General features: G+C 40.9%; 1 protein-coding gene and 1 pseudogene across 1 annotated transcript in view; one reads left to right on the top strand and one right to left on the bottom strand.

Annotated features, from left to right (window-relative positions):
- The window catches only part of LOC140888821 (beta-glucosidase 10-like), a 38,935-nt gene extending 22,568 nt beyond the window's left edge, over positions 1–16,367 (bottom strand). The window contains exons 1-3 of the mRNA XM_073296524.1: positions 16,296–16,367; positions 15,981–16,044; positions 15,719–15,759 (exon numbers count right to left, since the gene is read on the bottom strand). The gene's annotated coding sequence lies outside the window, so the exon portion shown is untranslated. The remainder of the gene's footprint in view (positions 1–15,718; positions 15,760–15,980; positions 16,045–16,295) is intronic.
- Positions 16,368–19,179: 2,812 nt separating this feature from the next.
- On the top strand, positions 19,180–20,858 carry LOC140888820 (protein ANTAGONIST OF LIKE HETEROCHROMATIN PROTEIN 1-like; annotated as a pseudogene).
- The last annotated feature ends 976 nt before the right edge of the window (positions 20,859–21,834 follow it).

Here is a 21,834-nt window from a genome sequence, read left to right as displayed (position 1 = left end):
CTACACCAATATGCGAGTAGCAAGAGATATTTGAAGACTTATCCCAGTTTGTTCAGTATAAAGCAATCTGAGGTGGAACCATTGCGGGAGTATGTTCAGCGCTTCAATACAGCAGCTCTGGAAGTACCTGCTGCCACTGCTGACACCTTGGTCAACTCTTTCACTCAAGGGTTGAGAGGAGGAGAGTTTTTCAGATCCTTGGTCAAGAAGTCTCCTTTGACTTATGATGAGCTCTTTAGTCGAGCTGAGAAGTACGTGAATTTGGAGGATACACAGAGGCAGAGGAGACAGGAAGGAACGTCTGGGAGTAAGCCCAGTGCCAAGGTGGGAGCAAAGGCAGAGGGGAAGACAGAAGGAGGAAGGAAGAGGGTTGCAGAAGATATTAACAGGGTCAAAGGACCCTACCCCTATGTACCACTCTCGGTAAGCCTGGAGAAGGCAATGCAAGTATGTGAGGATAGGCGAGCACTTGTGAGGCCCTGTAATGCTGAGAAAGGTCCGCGGTTACCGCCATCTGACAAGTTTTGTGATTTTCATCAGGAGTATGGGCATATCACCAATGATTGTCAGAGGCTAGGTGAGGAGGTTCAAAGAATCATGTATGATGACCCTCGAATCAGAGCTGAGCTGACTCAAAGGGCAAATCCTCCTCGCCAAGTCCGAGCTCCCCAATGGAGGAATCAAAGGAATGAAGTTAGAGAGAATCAAGGTGATCATCAAGGAAGAGCTCCTCAAAACGGTCAAGGAGATAGGGTGCAGAAAATTGCAAATCATCCCAATCGGGGTGTTATCCATATGATCTCAGGGGGTAGTACGGATGGAGATTCGGGAAGGGCTCGCAAAGCTCACGGGCGTAGGTTGGAAAATTTTGAGATAAATTCTCAGCTTAGCTGTCCCACTGATCCGAACATCAGTTTTGAAAGGGAAGATTTAAAGGATGTGGTGCTACCTCATAATGATCCCTTACTGGTCACCTTGACCATATCCAATTATGACGTGGCTCGTATCTTTGTGGATACTAGGAGTTCAGTAAACATTATCTTTAAAGAAACTCTGGACCAAATGAAATTGGAAGGATTTGAGTTGGATCCAATCACCACAGAGTTGTATGGATTCACGGGTCATGCTCTGCAACCGTTGGGACAGATAGTGCTCCCCTTGTCCCTTGGGAGTGGAGAGCAGAGAGTAACCAAAATGGCTTGCTTTACAGTGGTGGATGCCCCATCTTCTTTCAATGGAATATTGGGACGCCCTGCCCTGAGTGATTTCCGAGCTGTGGCTTCCACCTACCACCAGAAATTGAAGTTCCCAAGTGGAAAAGAAGTGGGGGTTGTTAGGGATGATCAAAAGGCAGCACGTTTGTGTTATGTGAATGAAGTGAAGGTTGATGCAAAGAGAAGTAGGAGGGAAGTAGGAATGGTTTTGATAGGCCGAGCACCAAGGGTGTTGGGTCAAAAGGTATTTTTAATGTCTGAAGAAGATCATGAGAAAGTAGAGCTAAGTCCTGGAGCTCAGATGGTGAAGTTAGCCGCTGATCTAAGTTCTTCAATGAGGCAAAGCTTGATTGATTGCTTGAAGGAGAACAAAGATGTTTTTGCTTGGTCTGTTTCAGAGCTCACAGGGGTTAGTGCAGACGTTATGGTTCATCGGCTCAACATTTTCGCGGGAGCGAAGCAGGTAAAACATAAAAAAAGACACTTTGGGCCTGAAAGGATAAGGTTATTAAGAAAGAGGTGAATGAACTCCTTAAGGCAGGTCATATTAGGGAAGTCCAGTTCCCCTTCTTGGTTGTCAAATGTGGTCCTTGTCCCTAAGAGTTCAGGCAAATGGAGGATGTGTGTTGATTTTCGAGACTTAAATAAGGCATGCCCAAAATATTGATATCCACTGCCTCGAATTGATCAGTTGGTTGATTCTACGGCAGGTCATCAGTATTTGTGTTTCATGGATGCCTATCAAGGGTACCATCAAATTCCGTTGGCAGAGGAAGATCAGGATAAAGTAAGTTTCACTACCTCTCATGGAATTTTCTGTTACAGAGTGATGCCTTTTGGTTTGAAAAATGCAGGGGCTACTTATCAGAGTCTCATGGATAGGGTGTTTGCTTCCCACATTGGCCAAAATGTGGAGGTTTATGTGGATGATATCCTGGTAAAATCCCAGGATGATGCAGGTTTGATGACCGACTTGAGGGAGACCTTTGCCACGCTCAGGTCTTACGGAATAAAGCTCAATCCTGAAAAATGTGTGTTTGGAGTAAGAGGAGGCAAGTTTTTGGGATACATGGTGACTGAGAGATGGATTGAAGCAAACCCCAAGAAAGTGCAAGCTATCCGATCCATGTCTCATCCTCGAAACCTGCAGGAAGTTCAGAGGTTGGCAGGAAGGATAGCAGCTCTATCTCGGTTCATATCCAGATCAGCTCATAGAAGTTTACCTTTCTTTAAGGTTCTTCGGAAAGCTAAGAAGTTTGAGTGGGATGCTGAATGTGGGAAAGCGTTCGAGGACTTAAAAAATTATTTAGCCGAACTTCCTGTATTGGCTAAGGCAGTTCCGGGTGAACCGTTATACATCTACCTCTCAGCTTTGGAGGGGGCGATCTGAAACATCTACTACTAATAAAATGCGGAAAAACCATTTTTTTTTAATAATACTATACATATACGCCCATACATATATGTATATAAAAATAACATATATTTCTTAAATAACCTGAAAAATATTAAATAAATAAATAAATCCTTAAAAATGTTTCATGCATCAATTTAAAATGATAAACAATGCTGCTGAAAAATCTCATATGCGAAATAATAATAAAATAAAACATGTTTCAAAATTCCATCATAATAAACTAAATAACTGCGACGGTCACGGGGTCCACTGCTCCGTGAGCTCATACGTTCTTCCCACCGGTAGGAGCTACATAAATGTCATCATGCTCACCTGCACCATATAAGCGTAGTGAGCTTAGGGGCTCAACATGTCTAATCCTTTATAACAAGGTTAAAAATAATGCATCACGTAGATACTAATACATATACATGTACATGAGCATGCATGGAAACATTTTTCATAACATAAATGCTGAATCATAAATCATAAACATAACATAACTTTCTTCATCATACATAACATAATTGAGCATGTCATAAACATAAAAACTGAGTATGGTCATATCCATGAATGTGACTAATAACTGTGCCGACTGATCAGTCTAAAGAACCATCGTACGTGGCGGTGGATAAATCCACCTCTATGCTGGTAGTAAACTACCTCTGTGTCAGTGGTAAAACCACTTCTATGCCGGTAGTAGAACTACCTCTGTGTCAGTGGTAAAACCACTTCTATGCTGTCACATCACTTCAATTTCCATAAAAATATTTTTCATGCTCAATTCTTAATCATAAACACATCATAAAATATTTCATGTATGCATGCACTTAAAATATGTCCGTAATATATATTTAATTAATTTTAATAATAAATATACTTTTACTTAAAATAGACTTCATGCATAAAAATAATTAAATATATATTCCGAACTTAGTTTATTTTCATGGGTTGGTCCAGACTGCTGATCACTCACTCTAAGCCCATTAAACTTAAATAAAATCGAATAATCATATTTTAGCCCAAATAACTTAATTAAACTTAACTTGACCTAAATAAAATATTTAAGCCCAATTACTTAACTTAAGCCCAATAAAACTCTAGACTGGCCCAAAATCCACTGACTGGCCCAAAAATTCTCATGGACTCCCAAGCCCATAAAAAAATCATTGTGCTAACTTAAATAAATTATTTAAGGCCCAAATAAAATTATTTGGAGGTCCAAATAATTTTATTTCTAATTAATTGGCCCAAAAACCAATTAAAATATTAAACATTTAAAAATTAAATACTCAAGCCCGGCCCACCTAACCCGGACCCGGACCGACTTAACCCGACCCATGACTACCTGACCCGACCCATCACTCAACCCTGACCCATAACCCGACCCAGCAACCCCCCCAAACCCCAAACCCGATCACCCCTCTCCTTCTCTTCTCGGCTGGGCGAGCAGCAGCCATTCCATGGCTGCTGCCGCCCTGCTCCGGCCGCCCCTGGCCAGAGCACCACTGCCCATGGATAGCCCACATCTAGGGGGTTCTAACACAATAAGAATCAGACCAAACCATGGCCCGAGGAGTGAGAACGAAGCTCTGCACCAGACGCCTTCCTCCTCCTCGCGCGCAGACTGAGCAGTCGCCAAACTTTCGTTCGTGCGGCTTCCTCCGACAACCAAAGACCGTGAAACCACTTCTCAATTTTAGCCAACATCTAAATCTTTTAAACCCAACAAACCACGCACAAATCCATGGCCTGAGGAAGGATAACGACCCCTCTCTTCCCAAAGCCCTAACCTGCGCGTCTGTGTGCATCAGAAGTGAATAGCTTCGTTTCCAGCCTATGACACCTTAAAACTCTGAACAAACTCGACCCTAAGGAACCCTGGGAACCCTCTGACTCGATCCCTCAGCCCTGGACCATACCATGCTGAAGAAAAATGTGAGCCATGCCAAGTAGACACTCAAACATGCATCAAACATCCATGAAATTGCATAATTCGAAAATATCTTATAAAACTCTGAATAAAACCCAACATGAATGGTTAATAGCTTATATGGTGTTCAAACGAAAGAATAAACATGCCTTAAACGAAGATAGATTGAGAAACGAGATAATAATCGCGTGTACGGTGCTCCGGGACGACGAACGAACCAAAGACTCCAAGAATCTATGAAGGATCGGCTATGGAGATTGCTTTTTGCTGAACGTGAGAATGGGGGTGGGAGGAGATGGGAGTTGTCGGCTGAGTGGGGTTAGGGTAGGGTAGGTTTTTGTTTTAAATTTTTGTAACTAGGAATAGTTTGGGATAATAACTAGTATAAAATAATTAGGTAGATAATATAACATAAATATAAGATTTTAAACTCTTAAAAATACCTACTAATCTGAACTAATCAAAAATCCCGAAATACTAATTTATAGTATTTTTAAAAATTAATAAAAGTCATTAAAATGACTTATTTTGGCTAAAAATCAACTCTTAAATAAATATATAATTAAATACTAAAATTTTCTTGACAAAATTCCTTAAAATAAGATTTTAAGGCTCATAAACTCATAAAATATTTTTGGCTAAGAATTTTGGTATCTCGTCCGTCCACGGTCCCGTCTACGCGATCAAAATAATAAATATTCTCAAAAATCCAAAAATACCATAACTGCGGGTTAAATGATAAAATAAATTTAAATCATGCATATAATTCACATAATAACACATAAATGTCATTTAACCCAAATATAAATTTTTAAATAATTATTTTCCCTAATTATGCATGCGAATTTACGTATTAAAATTTTCGGGTGTTACAATTCTTCCCCCCTTAATTTGAATTTCGTCCTCGAAATTCGACTGATCAAATTCTAATAACGAAGTCCCTCAAAATTTTAGTTTACTAACTCCACGATTACTTATCTAGTTACAAGTTTCAGTATCCCAAAGTCACGTAAATCGCAATGCATAACTAAGTATTTTAAAACTTTGCTAACATAAAGTTTTAAGTAATAACATATGTTCCTCATAAATCATAATAAAACATTTAAAACTTACAGACCGGTAGTGGGATTTCTGAGCTTCACGTGGCAGATGGACACCCTCCAAGGACCGTGCTTTGATACCAATTGAAACACCTACTACTAATAAAATGCGGAAAAACTTTTTTTTTAATAATACTATACATATACGCCCATACATATATGTATATAAAAATAACATATATTTCTTAAATAACCTGAAAAATATTAAATAAATCCTTAAAAATGTTTCATGCATCAATTTAAAATGATAAACAATGCTGCTGAAAAATCTCATATGCGAAATAATAATAAAATAAAACATGTTTCAAAATTCCATCATAATAGACTAAATAACTGCGACGGTCACGGGGTCCACTGCTCCGCGAGCTCATACGTCCTCCCCACCGGTAGGAGCTACATAAATGTCATCATGCTCACCTGCACCATATAAGCGTAGTGAGCCTAGGGGCTCAACATGTCTAATCCTTTATAACAAGGTTAAAAATAATGCATCACGTAGATACTAATACATATATATGTACATGAGCATGCATGAAAACATTTTTCATAACATAAATGCTGAATCATAAATCATAAACATAACATAACTTTCTTCATCATACATAACATAATTGAGCATGTCATAAACATAAAAACTGAGTATGGTCATATCCATGAATGTGACTAATAACTGTGCCGACTGATCAGTCTAAAGAACCATCGTACGTGGCGGTGGATAAATCCACCTCTATGCTGGTAGTAAACTACTACTGTGCCAGTGGTAAAACCACTTCTATGCCGGTAGTAGAACTACCTCTGTGTCAGTGGTAAAACCACTTCTATGCTGTCACATCACTTCAATTTTCATAAAAATATTTTTCATGCTCAATTCTTAATCATAAAAACATCATAAAATATTTCATGTATGCATGCACTTAAAATATGTCCGTAATATATATTTAATTAATTTTAATAATAAATATACTTTTACTTAAAATAGACTTCATGTATAAAAATAATTAAATATATATTCCGCACTTAGTTTATTTTCATGGGTTGGTCCAGACTGCTGATCACTCCCTGCTTCCTCAGCCCCGGGCGTCACATGCCCACCAGCTTTCGCTTGGTTCGTCCCCGAACCATACCGTACTAAGAGAGGTCGGCTTTGATACCATTTGTAACGACCCACTGTATCAAAACAGGTCTTTTCAGCGTGCTTATGTCCTCACTCACACGCACCCTGGAAAACTTCACAGGGGGTCACCCATCCTATAATTGCCCCAAGTCAAGCACGCTTAACTTTGGAGTTCTTATGTGATGAGCTTCCGAAAAGAAGATGCACCTTCTTGATATGAGCAGTACATATGAAATCTTTTAAACCCTCCTCAACTACATGACGCCCGGGGCTGAGGAAGCAGGGAGTGATCGCCGGTGCCAAGAGGTTGCACGGACAATGAGCGGCTCCTGGTAGGCTTCTAGGCGGAGGGAGACATGAATGAACCGATCTCGTGCCGGAATGAGAGGGGATTCTGAGACTGTGTAGGTATGGGACTACATAGTTGAGGAGGGTTTAAAAGATTTCATATGTACTGCTCATATCAAGAAGGTGCATCTTCTTTTCGGAAGCTCATCACATAAGAACTCCAAAGTTAAGCGTGCTTGACTTGGGGCATATATAGGATGGGTGACCCCCTGAGAAGTTTTCCAGGGTGCGTGTGAGTGAGGACATAAGCACGCTGAAAAGACCTGTCTTGATACAGTGGGTCGTTACACGGTCAGTTCGGTACTCATTAGGTAGGAGGGAGCGGCTCAACATCCTATCTACTTTTTCTCACATGCTCTCAAGGGTGCTGAGCTCCGGTATTCAGAGGTCGAGAAGTTGGCACTTACACTTGTTATGATGACCCGGAAGCTCAGACCTTATTTTCTATCACATCCTATTGTGGTGTTAACCAATAGTCCCATAGAAATGATATTAACTCACGCTGACATTTTGGGACGATTGGTGAAGTGGACTACTGAACTCGGTGAGTATGATATTCAGTATGAACCAAGAGCAGCGATTAAAGCTCAAGCATTGGCTGATTTTTTAGCCGAAACAAAACATATGGAAGGGCAGGGCTTATGGAAAGTGTATGTTGATGGTTCTTCTAACAGCGAAGGATGTGGAGTGGGGGTGCTTCTGATATCCCCTCAGGGAGTTGAGATCTGATTGGCAGTCAGGTTGGATTTTTGAGCTTCCAATAATGAGGCAGAATATGAGGCCGTGTTAATTGGCCTTCGGGCAGCTAAGCAAGTTGGGGCAGCCCGGATACATCTCTATTCTGATTCGCAATTGGTAGCTCAGCAAGTGAATGGGTCTTATGAGGTGAAAAGTGAGAAGTTAAAAGAGTACATGAAGGCAATAGAGGAAGCTCGGGGCCTCTTTGATGAGGTAATGTTTGAGCAGATCCCTAGAGAGAGCAACGAAAAGGCGGATGTTCTGGACAAGATGGCTAGCTCACTTCATAACTGGAAAAACAGAGAGGTAGTCGTACAAGTGGAATTAACACCTTCTACTGAGCTCACACCATTAGCTCCGGAAGAGAGTGACTGGAGAAAAGAGCTCTTGAAATACATGGAGAAGGGCGAGTTACCAAAGGATCCAAAGAAGGCATATCGGTTGAAACAGAGGAGTCTCCGCTTTGTGATGGTGGAGGAAGTTCTTTATAAGAAGTCATTTTCTGGACCTCTTCTCAAGTTTTTGGGTCCTAAGGAAGCTCATTATGTCCGGAAGGAGATACACGAGGGGTGTTGTGGCAATCACTTAGGATCTTATTCTCTAGCTCGTAAGGTTCTTTTAGCAGGATATTTTTGGCCTACTATTTTGAAAGGTGTCATACCTTTGGTAACTTCTTGTGACAGTTGTCAGTGACATAGTAGACTTCAGCATCGGCCAGCGGTGTTAATGAAAGGAATCGTGGCAGCGTGTCCTTTCGATCAGTGGAAAATGGATATTGTGGGTCCTTTCCCTCTAGCCCTAGCTCAGAAGAAATTCTTGTTGGTCGCTATAGATTACTTCTCTAAATGGGTGGAGGCGGAGGCCTTGGCACGAATTACTGAAGGAGAAGTTCTGAAATTTCTGTGGAAGAATATTGTGTGTAGGTTTGGAGTACAGCGGAAGATTTTCTCCGACAATGGGAGACAGTTTTAGGGATCCCGGGTGCAAGCTTGGTGCAAAGAGATGAAAATTCAATAACACTTCACATCTGTCCATTATCCTCAAAGCAATGGTCAGGTGGAGGTCACTAACAGATCTTTGGTGCAAAGCTTTAAGACCCGATTAGGAAAAGCCCAAGGAAATTGGGTGGAGGAACTCCCTAGTGTGTTATGGTCATATCGTACCACACCCAGAATTAGGACAGGAGAGACTTCATTTAGTCTGGTTTATGGAAATGAAGCGGTCTTGCCAGCAGAAATTGGAGAAGAGTCAGCTCGGATCATTTTCTACGATGAGAAGAATGGAGAAAAGAGAATGGAAGACTTAGACTTTATGGAGGAGAAGAGAGAAGTCGTTGCCATCAGAATGGAGGCATACAAGAACAGGGTAGCTCGATCATATAATCGTCGGGTGCGCAGGAAGGGAATACAGGTAGGATATTTGGTACTCAGAAGAGTTCAAGATGCAGCTGTAGGGAAGCTCGACCCTAAATGGGAAGGACCATACAAGGTGGTGATGAGGCTCAGTTCAGATGCTTACTACTTAGAAGATTCAAAGGGAAAGATGTTGAAGAGACCATGGAGTGCTTATAATTTACGCAAATATTATTCTTAAATGTTGCAAGAACAATTTTTCTTTAAGTTGTAAATCATGCAAGCTATATTTTGTTTTTATCTATAAGCAGTTATTCTTTCAGAAATATTGATGTAAACATTGCCTTAGTCACGCCTGTTAGGTCCCTGACTTTGGTTCAGCTCATCACCTTAGTCAGGCCTCTGAGGCCCCTGATTTTGGTTCAGCTCATCACCTTAGTCACGCATCTTAGGCCCCTGGCTTTGGTTCAGCTCATGCCTTAGTCACGCCTGTTAGGTCCCTGACTTTGGTTCAGCTCATCACCTTAGTCACGCCTCTTAGGCCCCTGACTTAGGTTCAGCTCATCACCTCAGTCACGCCTGTTAGGTCCCTGACTTTGGTTCAGCTCATCACCTTAGTCACGCCTCTTAGGCCCCTGACTTTGGTTCAGCTCATCACCTCAGTCACGCCTCTTAGGCCCCTGGCTTTGTTTCAGCTCATGTCTTAGTCACGCCTCTTAGGCTCCTGACTTTGGTTCAGCTCATTACCTTAGTCACGCCTCTTAGGCCCCTAACTTAGGTTCAACTCATCACCTCAGTCACGCCTGTTAGGCCCCTGACTTTGGTTCAGCTCATCACCTCAGTCACGCCTCTTAGGCCCCTGACTTTGGTTCAGCTCATGCCTGAGTCATGCCTCTTAGGCCCCTGACTTGGGTTCAGCTCATGCCTTAGTCACGCCTCTTAGGCCCCTGACTTTGGTTCAGCTCATCACCTTAGTCACGCCTCTTAGGCCCCTGACTTAGGTTCAGCTCATCACCTCAATCACTCCTGTTAGGCCCCTGACTTTGGTTCAGCTCATTACCTTAGTCACGCCTCTTAGGCCCCTGACTTTGGTTCAGCTCATCACCTCAGTCACGCCTGTTAGGCCCCTGACTTAGGTTCAGCGAATCACCATAGTCACGCCTCTTAGGCCCCTAACTTTGGTTCAGCTCATGCCTGAGTCACGCCTCTTAGGCCCCTGACTTGGGTTCAGCTCATTCCTTAGTCACGCCTCTTAGGCCCCTGACTTTGGTTCAGCTCATCACCTTAGTCACGCCTCTTAGGCCCCTGACTTAGGTTCAGCTCATCACCTCAGTCACGCTTGTTAGGCCCCTGACTTTGGTTCAGCTCATCACCTTAGTCACGCCTCTTAGGCCCCTGACTTTGGTTCAGCTCATCACCTCAGTCACGCCTGTTAGGCCGCTGACTTAGGTTCAGCTCATCACCTCAGTCATGCTTGTTAGGCCCCTGACTTAGGTTCAGCTCATTGCCTTAGTCACGCCTCTTAGGCCCCTGACTTTGGTATAGCTCATTGCCTTAGTCACGCCTCTTAGGCCACTGACTTCGGTTCAGCTCATCACTTTAATAATGCCCCTTAAGTCCAAGAATTTGGTTCAAGCTCATTGTTCTAACCAGCTTAACCCAACTCGCTTATTTTAATTTAAGCACATCCAGTGTTGGCAGCTTAATTCAGTACATACTTGAACAAGAAGGGTAAATTTCATAGTGAACTCGTTGAGCACACTTAACAAATAATAGAGGTTACTTCACCTCAAGCTCATCAAGGTAAACTTGGAGCTGGGGAAGGTCAGGTCGGGAGCTCGGGAGTCCATTCAAGCTTTCGGGTCACATAATCCAGGTCAAGTCGGGAGCTCGGGAGTCCATTCAAGCTTTCGGGTCACATAATCCAGGTCAGGTCGGGAGCTCGGGAGTCCATTCAAGCTTTCGGGTCACATAACCCAGGTCAGGTCGGGAGCTCGGGAGTCTATTCAAGCTTTCGGGTCACATAATCCAGGTCAGGTCGGGAGCTCGGGAGTCCAAGCTTTCGGGTCATATAATCCAGGTCAAGCCGGGAGACCGAAAGCTCGGCCAAGTCTCCCCGGTATATTTGGAAGATCAGCTCGACATTCGACACGGGAGCTCAGCTCAGTCATTCGGAAGCTCAGCTCGGCATACAGGAGCTCAGCTCAGCTCACCTTTGGGAGTTAGTTAAATTCTAAGTATTTAGCTTGCCTCCCTTCAGGAGCCCAGCTCCGCTCACCTTCGAAAGTTAGTTAAATTTTAAGTATTTAGCTTGCCTCCATTCAGGAGCTCAGCTCAGCTCACTTTCGGGAGTTAGTTAAATTTTAAATATTTAGCTTGCCTCCCTTCAGGAGCTCCGCTCAGCTCACCTTCGGGAGTTAGTTAAATTTTAAGTATTTAGCTTGCCTCCCTTCAGGAGCTCAGCTCCGCTCACCTTCGTGAGTTAGTTAAATTTTAAGTATTTAGCTTGCCTCCCTTTAGGAGCCCAGCTCAGCTCACCTTCGGGTGTTAGTAAATTTTTAAATATTTATCTTGCTCTCCACTGGAGCTCAGCTCAGCTCAGCTCACCACCTTTGGGTGTTGGTTTATTTTTAAGTGTGTATAGTGTCTTAGCTCAGCTCGGTCACCCAGAGCTCAGCTCAGCTCAACGCCTTTTGGGTTTTAGTTTATTTTTAAGTGTTAATTCTGCCTCCCTCCACGGGGCTCGGCTCAGCTCATTTTAAGGTTTGTAATCGCAACTCAAATTGTGATAGCCTAAAAGAATAATAACAGAACTGAGTTTGCATAATCTGACAAAAATTTAAGTGTTTACATAAGCAATTATAAAAATTAATTTTCATTCTCCCCTTCACCCTCGCCTCCCTCGGCTTCGGCCTCGCCCTCCTTGGCTGCCTCTCCTGAGGTGAGGGAGAGGGCAAATCCATCCAAGTCTAGAAAATCTAGAGAGATCCCTTCAGGAGGATAACCTGCTGCCCTGAACTGCTGGGTGCAACCCTCGAACCCTTTGGATAGGTAGCCATAGGCTTGGACAGCAACCTTATCCATAAACTCGTCCGACTTTAGGAAGCTTTCTTTAAAGCCTTCAGCTCCCTTAGCCAGCTCGGTTCGGGATAAACTCTAGCTCTTGGAGGGCTTGAGCAAGCTGATCCTGAGAGCCTTTGAGCTCCCCCTGCAAAGCTTCCTTTTGTACCTCGTAAATCCGGAGGTCATTTTGCAGCTTCAGCCTCTCAGCTTGGGAGCCCATCCGCATCTCCTCCATTTGGGCTCGGAGATTAGCCACCTCTTTTTCATAACCAAGCTTTGCGTCCTCCGCTAACTGATTAAGCTCAGCAAAATGAGCTTCATAATTTCGGGTATCCTTAGAAAATGAGTCATGGAAGCTCGGAGGGACATCTCGGCGTTCAGGACGGCGGCCTAAGAAGGAAAAAGAATAAGTAAAGGAGAATATAAAAGGGGAACATGAAATAATGGAGAAGGGAAGGTTACCTCAGCTGAGGCAGTGTTAGAACGTTGCATCAGCTCAGCCCATCCAAGGCTCTTCACATAATCGGCGTCAGCCTGGGAGATCATATCCCGGAGGACTGACCCAGCAGTTGGAGTAGGCCCGACTCCCACAATACGCAGGGCATCGTGGTACATCTCAAAGAAATTGGTCCTGCACCGGACCACGGGAGTATGAGGTTTATCTGCCCTAAATTGACGAAGGGGTGTCACCTCGGGAATAGAAGAATTCCCGGAGTCCAGCTCCACCACTTCAGGGGGGAGGGCTCGACGTTGCCCGCCTTTTCGAGCCTTTAGACTAGGTGAAAGAAGGCTTAGGCTTGCTAGTAGCCCGGGGCGAGAGGGCTTTAGACTTGGCTGAGCTCCCTTCAGCCCTGCCCCCAAATGGGGCAACTGTTTTCTTCTTCTCCAGCATTCTCTTCATAGCAGCATCCATAACTCTTTTTTCTGCACAAGATAAATGGAAGGTCAGGGCAAGGAATAATAAGGCATAACATTAGGAAAGCAGAGCACGGGCGGGGGAAGGGCCATACCTAAGTTTCCCCGGACAGAAACATCTGCCGAGCTGAGCCCATGGTGGCAGAGTAAGTCCTCTGCCAGAAGGGCAGAGATATTAAAGCACCTTCCCCCTATGGCCCTTAGGGCTCCAGTAAACAGCTCCCCCTGGTGGAAGCCCGTGGCAGGAACAAGCAGGAGAGGGAGGGTGTCCCTCCAAACTGAGCATATGTCCCAGGCATCAGTAGGGTGAACAAAGAAGGAGTTTTTCCAATTTTTGTTGGAACTGGGAGAGCCCTTGAAAAAATTTGCAATTAGGGCGGCAAGAAAAGTAAAAGAGGCCCTCCTCAGAGCGTTTGGGGAGCAAGAAGTTACATATGGTAAAACAATTTACTTCAAAACCTAAGGTTTTAAAAAGGACCACAAAGCTACACAAGGTCCGAAAGGAGTTAGGAGTAAATTGTCCTAAGTGGAGCTCATAGTAGCGACTGAGCTGCTGGAAGAGAAGGGGGAGGGGAAACCTAAGGCCAGCTTCTAGCTGATCTACATAAAAAGTATAATATCCCATAGGGGGATTGTCAGCTCGGTCATCAAGGTCAGGAATGGTGAATTCATAGCCCTCGGGAGCATGTGATAGAGCCCTTATTCTCTCCTCATCTGAGGCATCTAGCTCAGAAGAGTATAGATCAAACCAGGGGACGGGGGGATCCTCGGGGTCATTCCCCAAGTCATCATCCCGAGCGGAAGGAGAGGCGGGAGCAGGATCCTTGCCCTAGGGCTCTCCTGCTGGGGTAATTTCGAGGGAATCATATCGATCCACCTCAACAAACACCTCATCTGAGCCCTCCTGGTGAGGGTGGGATGAAGAAGTCATTAAAGGGGTTTAAACTTACTCAGGGAGCTCGGAAATTAGGAAGAAAGGAAGAGCGCGGAGGTAAAAACTAGAGAGAGAAATTATGCAAGAGGAATAAAAGCGAAAGTGAAACAAAATTTTACAGTAAGGCCTATTTTTAGAAAGCACGGATCAATCCAGGCCGTTGATTTTAGGACAGGTGGACGGCTCAGACCGAGTGGAATTCGAAAAGTTATCGTTGGGAGAGCGAAACAAAGTACGTCTTGTCAGAATTACAGCATGGCTCAGCAGGCACCTCAGGTTGGCATTCTCTCAGGATCATCTCAGAATAAAAACGAATTTCGAGTCTTTGACCTCAATTTGACTATTATGGGAGGGACTTGTGATACCCGGAGGAGGAAACCGCCTCAACTCATCGATGATCCTAAAAAGGAATATCCCCTTAATCAACCATAACTGGTTCAGGAGTTCATCTCGCGAAGCTCGGCCAAGCTCCTCCACCATCGCCTCCAGCTCGGGTCGGGAGCTCAGCCAAGCTCCTCGACCATCGCCTCCAGCTTGGGCCAGGAGCTCAGCTCGGGAGCTCAGCCAAGCTCCTCGACCATCGCCTCCAGCTCGGCTCGGGAGCTCAGCTAGGGAGCTCGGGAGCTCAGCCAAGCTCCTCGACCATCGCCTCCAGCTCGGGTCGGGAGCTCAGCTCGGGAGCTCAGCCAAGCTCCTCCACCATCGCCTCCAGCTCAGCTAGGGAGCTCGGGAGCTCAGCCAAGCTCCTCGACCATCGCCTTCATCACGGGTCGGGAGCTCAGCTCGGGAGCTCAGCCAAGCTCCTCCACCATCGCCTCCAGCTCGGGTCGGGAGCTATGGAGTTCATCTCAGCTCCGATGTCAGTAGGGAGTTAGCTTAGTAGAGGGGTTGAACAACCTTGGTGAGCTATCTAAGATGTTAGGATCAGTGTTCAGGTTGAGTTCAGGGGTTCAGCAATAACTCACTCACCCCTTTTTCATATGACCCTAGGGAGAGCAGCAATATAGTGTCCTCATGATAACAGTTCAGCTCAGATTAAGTGTATTGTTATTTTATTTATTGAGACAAGATTCGGGCGATATCTCAGCCTAAATATTCAGGATTTTGATCCCGGGATTCACGGATTCTTGATAAGGAAGGTAGGCGCTAAATCCGGAGCCCTCTCCTATAAATATGAGGTTCATTTTCATTATTTGAATCCTAATTTTTCACTCGTGCACACACCACTATCTATATTTTCGCTATCCTAGCATCTGACTTGAGCGTCGGAGAGGATACGCCGGAACATCTTCCGGCCCCCCTTAACACTCTTGTTAGTGGTTTCAGTTCAGCAACAGTTTATCTTATATTTGGAGGAGCTTCTTCAGCTCGTCCAAGGAAATCACTTTATTGAGGTATATCAATGATTAAATCGAGTAGTATAATGTCGAATAATGGAGTCTATTTCTATGATGACATAATGTTTTAACTAGATAAAAATTAATTAAGAATATTGGAATTCTTCATTTCATAGAAAATTTCCAGATCAAATGATGGTATGCACCAGAAGGAAAAGACAAAATTGAACGGAGAGCTAATCTTAAAAAGGACCAACAGGTGGAGTATACAGACCTTGTACTTGTGATATCCACCACATGTTACGTCTCCATTGGCTACGGATCCATCTGAAAATTTCGAGTAATAAGAACATAAGGGCCTCTAAATATCACAAAGCAATATACATATAGCAAATTCTCCACCAACAAACTAAAACACCTTCACCAAGAAAGGAGGCATAGGGACACTTTAATATAAAATAATAAATAAAAAAACAAATATAATGACCTTTCAACTTTTCAAGAATACTAGTGTAAGAAGAGAGTAAAGTAAAGACCAGAATGAGCAAAGGTGTCCCAAACGGTTGGAGTTCTTCCATCATCAAACGCTGCCCTCTCATACTTTTTTCAGATACAGTTCAAACAAGTGTTAGGAATGGAAATGCAAATTGGAAAATGGATTATCTCCTAAATTATTACCCAAGTTTTGGATCCAGAATCACAGAAAGAGTGAGAAAATCATCAACAAGAAGAATGCACAAAAATGGATCAAACAGTATTTTACCAAAATTAGTAAAAGAGAAAAAACAATACTATGAGGAGAAAAAAAACCGCGAATGAAAAGAACAGAAAAAGGAGGGGAAAACACTGACTTGATAAGCCAAAATTCCCGACCCAAAAACGAAATCCGCCGAAAAATCATCTCTACTGTACTGGTCAGCGCCGAGAACCGCCGTAAGAACCACCGCAAACAAGAAAAGCAGCGATTTCAATCTCGATGTGATCATAACTTGCAATAACCCGCCGGATTCCGCCATAGCCATACAATACTGCGTGGTTAAGTGTAAAAAGTAAACAACCACGTTTGCCAAAAAGGATGAGAATGAGAATCCAACGGGACCAACCAAATTCGGACAAACATTGCAAATCTTTGTCACCATCGTTGCTTTCAGTGGGGAAGCTCGCATTCTTAGCTTGTCGTGTAACTAGAAATAATGTGTTTGATATTATAAGATTTTTTTATTGTTAAAATTATCAAAAATGGTATAATATTATGAAAATAATTTGAAATATAGTTATATATACAAATATAGTTTTAGAATTTTATCATAAATGTTAAATATATATTTATGAAATAACTATTTTATATTTTAATTTAGAAAAAAATTGATTACATAAAAAAATGGGTGGAGGGCAAGTTGAGTATTTAAGAAATTATGTAAGGTAACATGGAAAAGTAATATATTCAAATAATATTTTTTTTAAAAAAAAAAATATAAGGTGTCAAATAGCTTATTTTAATAGCTTTTAAGCTGTTTGAAAAAAAAAATTGTCAAACAAATATAAAGAGATTATGAGCTCGCTTTTAGCTATTTTCAAGAACTTATATAAGCTCAAAAAAACCTAATTTACACCATCGTAGATTGTTATTTTATCAATCTTCAAATTATCCGGCCTACCCTTGTCCCAATAATAAATCAAACTGATAATAACCACAAAATAAATATAGTTAAAATATTATAACCATACTCAAAATATTTCTAAGTAAATAAAAAAAAAAAGTATCTCTGAAAATTTAAAGTTACTTTATTAATAATTGATTTGATATAATTTCAAATATTTATTGTAGAAAATAACTGTATGAGGAAAAAAAATTCTAGTTTTATCCAAGTGGAAGCTATTTTTGTTTTCTTCTGGTTGCGGGCCTACGGATCAACTCGGCTTACTGAACATTTAATGTTAGAAGGTCCAAATTGGGAAATTGAACTCGTGCGCTAATGGGAGAATTTCCATTTATTTACATGTATTAGGGCTTCTCCAACCGTTCAGCAATATGGAGAATTTCTCCATTTTGGAGGATGACTTGAGCTCCAACCATGCTCCAAAGTCATCCTCCAAAATGGAGGATGCTACAGTGGTTCTTCATATTTAGCTTTGCCGAATTATTTTGGAGGATGTCATATTTACGAAAATGTCATCCTCCAAAATTATTAAATAGTTTTTTTTGAAAAATAATATTACTTTTTGGTCCTTATTGCAAATTATTTTTTTATTTCAGTCTTTATATTATTTTATCTTTGATTATTTGCTCCACTTTTAATTAATTTGATTTAATTGTTTTATTTTACTTTATTGTAATTGTAATATTTGGATCAAATCAAATACAAATAATAAACAATATCATTAAACCATATATTACATATTTTGATACGGAAACATCAAATTACTTAATTTAAGATCAAATAAAAACACAACAAATTAAAAATTTCACACAACACCAAAGGAAAAAAAATACAGACCATAAATAAAAATAAGCATATTATTTTATGGTTTACTGCAATCATGACAACATGCTAGTATGGTGGAAGGTCGGAGCCAGATGAAGAAGTTCCACCTAAGAATTGGCCAAACGTATTAGATTCGTGGTAGAGTCATCCCCTTCTGCGACTCTTTTCTTTCAAATTTGTAGTTGCTCTTTGACCAAGTATGCACGGACTGATGGATCAAGACACATAGGGTTGGTCCGTAGCATTTTATTTTCTTCTTTAATAGCAATTAGTTCATTCCTGTGTTTCTCAACATCAATGAGAACTTGTCGATCGGCCTCGGCCTTCTCCATCACAGCTACCATTTTGGCACTAGCAAGGGCCAAACATGATCAAATTTCCAAGATGACCTGGATAGCTTGAATAAGTTCTTCGCTTGATCCAACTGTAATAATGGTTAAATTTTGCATACTTTGGATACTAGAAAACAAATTTTGAAATAATTATATTATCAAAATTACTCACAATGTCTTTCTCCGAAGTACCATTTGGGCGTCTAAGTTCCACCTGAGAAACACTTCCAATAAAATGTTGGACACTCTTGTTTATATTGGACCATCGACATTGGAGGGCTTTCACAGTGCGTCGATCTTGTGATTGAGTGGGGAATTGTTCGTGAAAACTAGATGCAACTCGTGACCAGAACTTATCCTGCGACTGGTTTATTCCAATAATTGGATTCTGAGAGATGTCAAAATAAGTTGAAACGAGTATTATGTCCTCCTCATTTGAGAAAGCAATACCACGTTTAGATGAACTCATTTTGGAAATAGATGAAACTTCAACGTATTGTGATACGCATCAATGATCTTAGATGACACTTGCATTTATAGAGGAAACGATGGATAAGAATTATGGATCGACAGTCTGGATTGTAAGACTGTATCACAACAGTTGGAATCGTTGATGCATATCACTGCTGGAATCATATTGTGGATGATATGATGGTATCAGTAGCTAGAATCACACCATATCTAATAAAGATATCTAATAAAGATATTGTGGATGATATACAGATGTGACAATACAATTCAGAAAAAGCCAAGACCTTATTATATGCTCCTATACGTAGCTTTATGTGGATGCTCCTATTCATAGCTTTGTTATATGCACCTACACATATATTTGATATTAAATAATCAAACAAAGCTTTATTATATGCTCATACACGTAGCTTTTATATTAAATAATCAAACAAAGCTTTATTATAATGGATGCTCCTACACATACCAATGGCTGGAATCGTACGTATAGTCTGACATAGCTTTTATTTTGCCCGTTGTACAGATGTATCAAAACAGCTGGAATCGCACAACACTTTCAATAGATGTGGATGATATACAGTTGTATGCCAATAGTTGAAATCGTGCAAAGCAAGCCTTATCTTGGTGAATTGTGGATAGGACATCTCATTCCCCTATTACTCTATTTAAGGCAATTTACTTGAAAACAATATCTTCATCATTTTAGTTATCAAAGTGAATGTGAATTTCAACGAGGGAGGTCCTTCAACATATTCAGTCTACGCGGATTCTTCCTCATCTGATGGCGAGCAGGATTTTGGTACAGTCATAAAAAATGAGCTTAAACTCATTGACATGCAACAAAATATGGTTTCTTCCCAAGTCATGAGAAATGCAGTCGTCGTCTCCAAGTACTACAAACAAATTGATAACATGCAGCATGGAGGCTCGGTTCCTGGACATGCAGTTATCAATAGAGATAGATCGGTCGCTGAACAACGCTTATACCATGACTATTTTTCAGATTCTCCAATGTATACCGAGGCAATGTTCAAGCGACGATTTCGAATGTCCCGTCGCCTATTCCTACGAATTATGGAATCTGTTCAAGAGCATGACAATTATTTTGTGCAGAAAGTGGATGCGTTAGGTCGACCCGGGTTGTCCCCATACCAGAAGATAACTGCTGCAATACGTGTCTTAGCATATGGTGTGGCGGCAGATACAACAGATGAGTATATTAAAATTGGAGAGTTTACTACGATTGAAAGTGTTAAAAGATTATGTCGAGCTGTGGTGGAGGTCTTTGGAGAATTGTATCTCCGTTCTCCCAATGCCAAAGACATTGAAAGGCTTCTTTATATTGGAAAAGAACGTGGATTTCCAGGGATGTTAGGAAGTCTCTATTGTATGCATTGGAAGTGGAAAAACTGTCCAACAGCATGGGCAGGACAATATGCCGGTCGCAGCGGGAAACCAAAAATTATTTTGGAAGCTGTAGCTGATTATGACTTGTGGATATGACATGCATACTTTGGTCTGCCAAGTTCGAATAACGATATTAATGTATTGTCAAAATCTCATCTCTTTGCTAATGTGGCCAATGGGGTAGCTCCTCCAGCTAACTATGTCATACAGGGAAAAGAATACACCATGGGATATTATCTTGCGGATGGTATATATCCAAAGTGGGCTACTCTAGTGCAAACAATTCACAACCTACAAGGTCCAAAGAAGAAATATTTTGCAGCAAGATAAGAAAGTTGTAGAAAGGATGTAGAACGAGCATTTGGTGTATTGCAGTCAAAGTGGGCGATAATCACTGGCCCTGCATGATCCTGGAGCAAACGCGTATTACATGATATCATGACAACCTGCATTATAATGCATAATATGATTATTGAAGATGAGCGAGATGAGGAGGCACCAGTCACAAACTTTCAAGAAACATCAACACCAAATGTTGAAATGGCGTGTGATGAACATGTCCGGTTTGATGAATTTCTTGCACGCCATCGTCAAATCAAAGATAGGTCGGCTCACTATGCACTTCGAGATGCTCTAATTGACCATTTGTGGGAAGAATACAGTAGTTCGGAGTATTAAATTTAACAATTGTCTCAGTTTATTTTTATTGTTTATAGAATTAATATTGTGTGTGGCTTGCAATTTCATGGAAAAATAAATTTATTATTTAAAAAGTAAGTCATGAGATACATATTTAATTTGTTTGATTTTATAATGTGGTACACAATTATCAATCTATTTCATAAATATAATGGTTAGTATTGGAAAAAATATAAAATTGAGAATTTGATATAATTTAGAGAATATGAGTTGGAAAAGATTTTTAAAATGGAGAATGTGGTTCTTTATTTTAGAGGATGGAGAATGAAAATATGGAGAATATGGTTGGAAATGGCCTTAGGGCATCTCCAGCCCTTCTCCATTTTGGAGATAAATGGAGAATATCTCCAAAATGGAGAAAGCAACTCACTCCAACCCATCTCTATTTTGATTCTCCAAAATAGAAATGACTACAGTGATATAGAATGTGGATTTATTTACACAAATGTCATATTGTATAAAATAGCAATTTAATCATTTTGTATTTTGTGAATTATTTTTTGGTTCAATTATATATATTTGTTCATTTCAATCCTTTTATATAATTTATTTTTTAATTTTTTGGTGTTTGTTAAATGTATTCAATGTTTTATTCTTATTTATTTATTCTAATTAAATTATATTGAAGACAAAAAATAATAATAATAATTAAACAAGATCGTGCTTAAAAAATATATTACATACTTGATCACGAACTGAAATCAAATTAATTAACTTGAAATAAACATGCAATCATATTAAAACATAAGAAAATAGACAATCATTTGTGGGAGAAATATTCTAATTCGGAATATTAGTGTTTAATTATATGTGTATTTTATAATTATCTCGATTTATGCGTGTAATTTAATGTTGTGTGTGTGCTTGCAATTTGATGTAAAATAAATATATATATATTTAAAATAATCAAGTCATCTTTAATTTAGTTTATTTATTTTAATATTATTTTTTTGTTAAATAAATTTAGAATTAAAAATAATAAAATATAGAATCTT

This window comes from Henckelia pumila, chromosome 3 (assembly GCF_033568475.1).
Source record: "Henckelia pumila isolate YLH828 chromosome 3, ASM3356847v2, whole genome shotgun sequence".
NCBI lineage: Eukaryota > Viridiplantae > Streptophyta > Magnoliopsida > Lamiales > Gesneriaceae > Henckelia > Henckelia pumila.
Note: the sequence above shows the minus strand (reverse complement) of the source record. Positions and strands in the feature narration are given on the sequence as shown.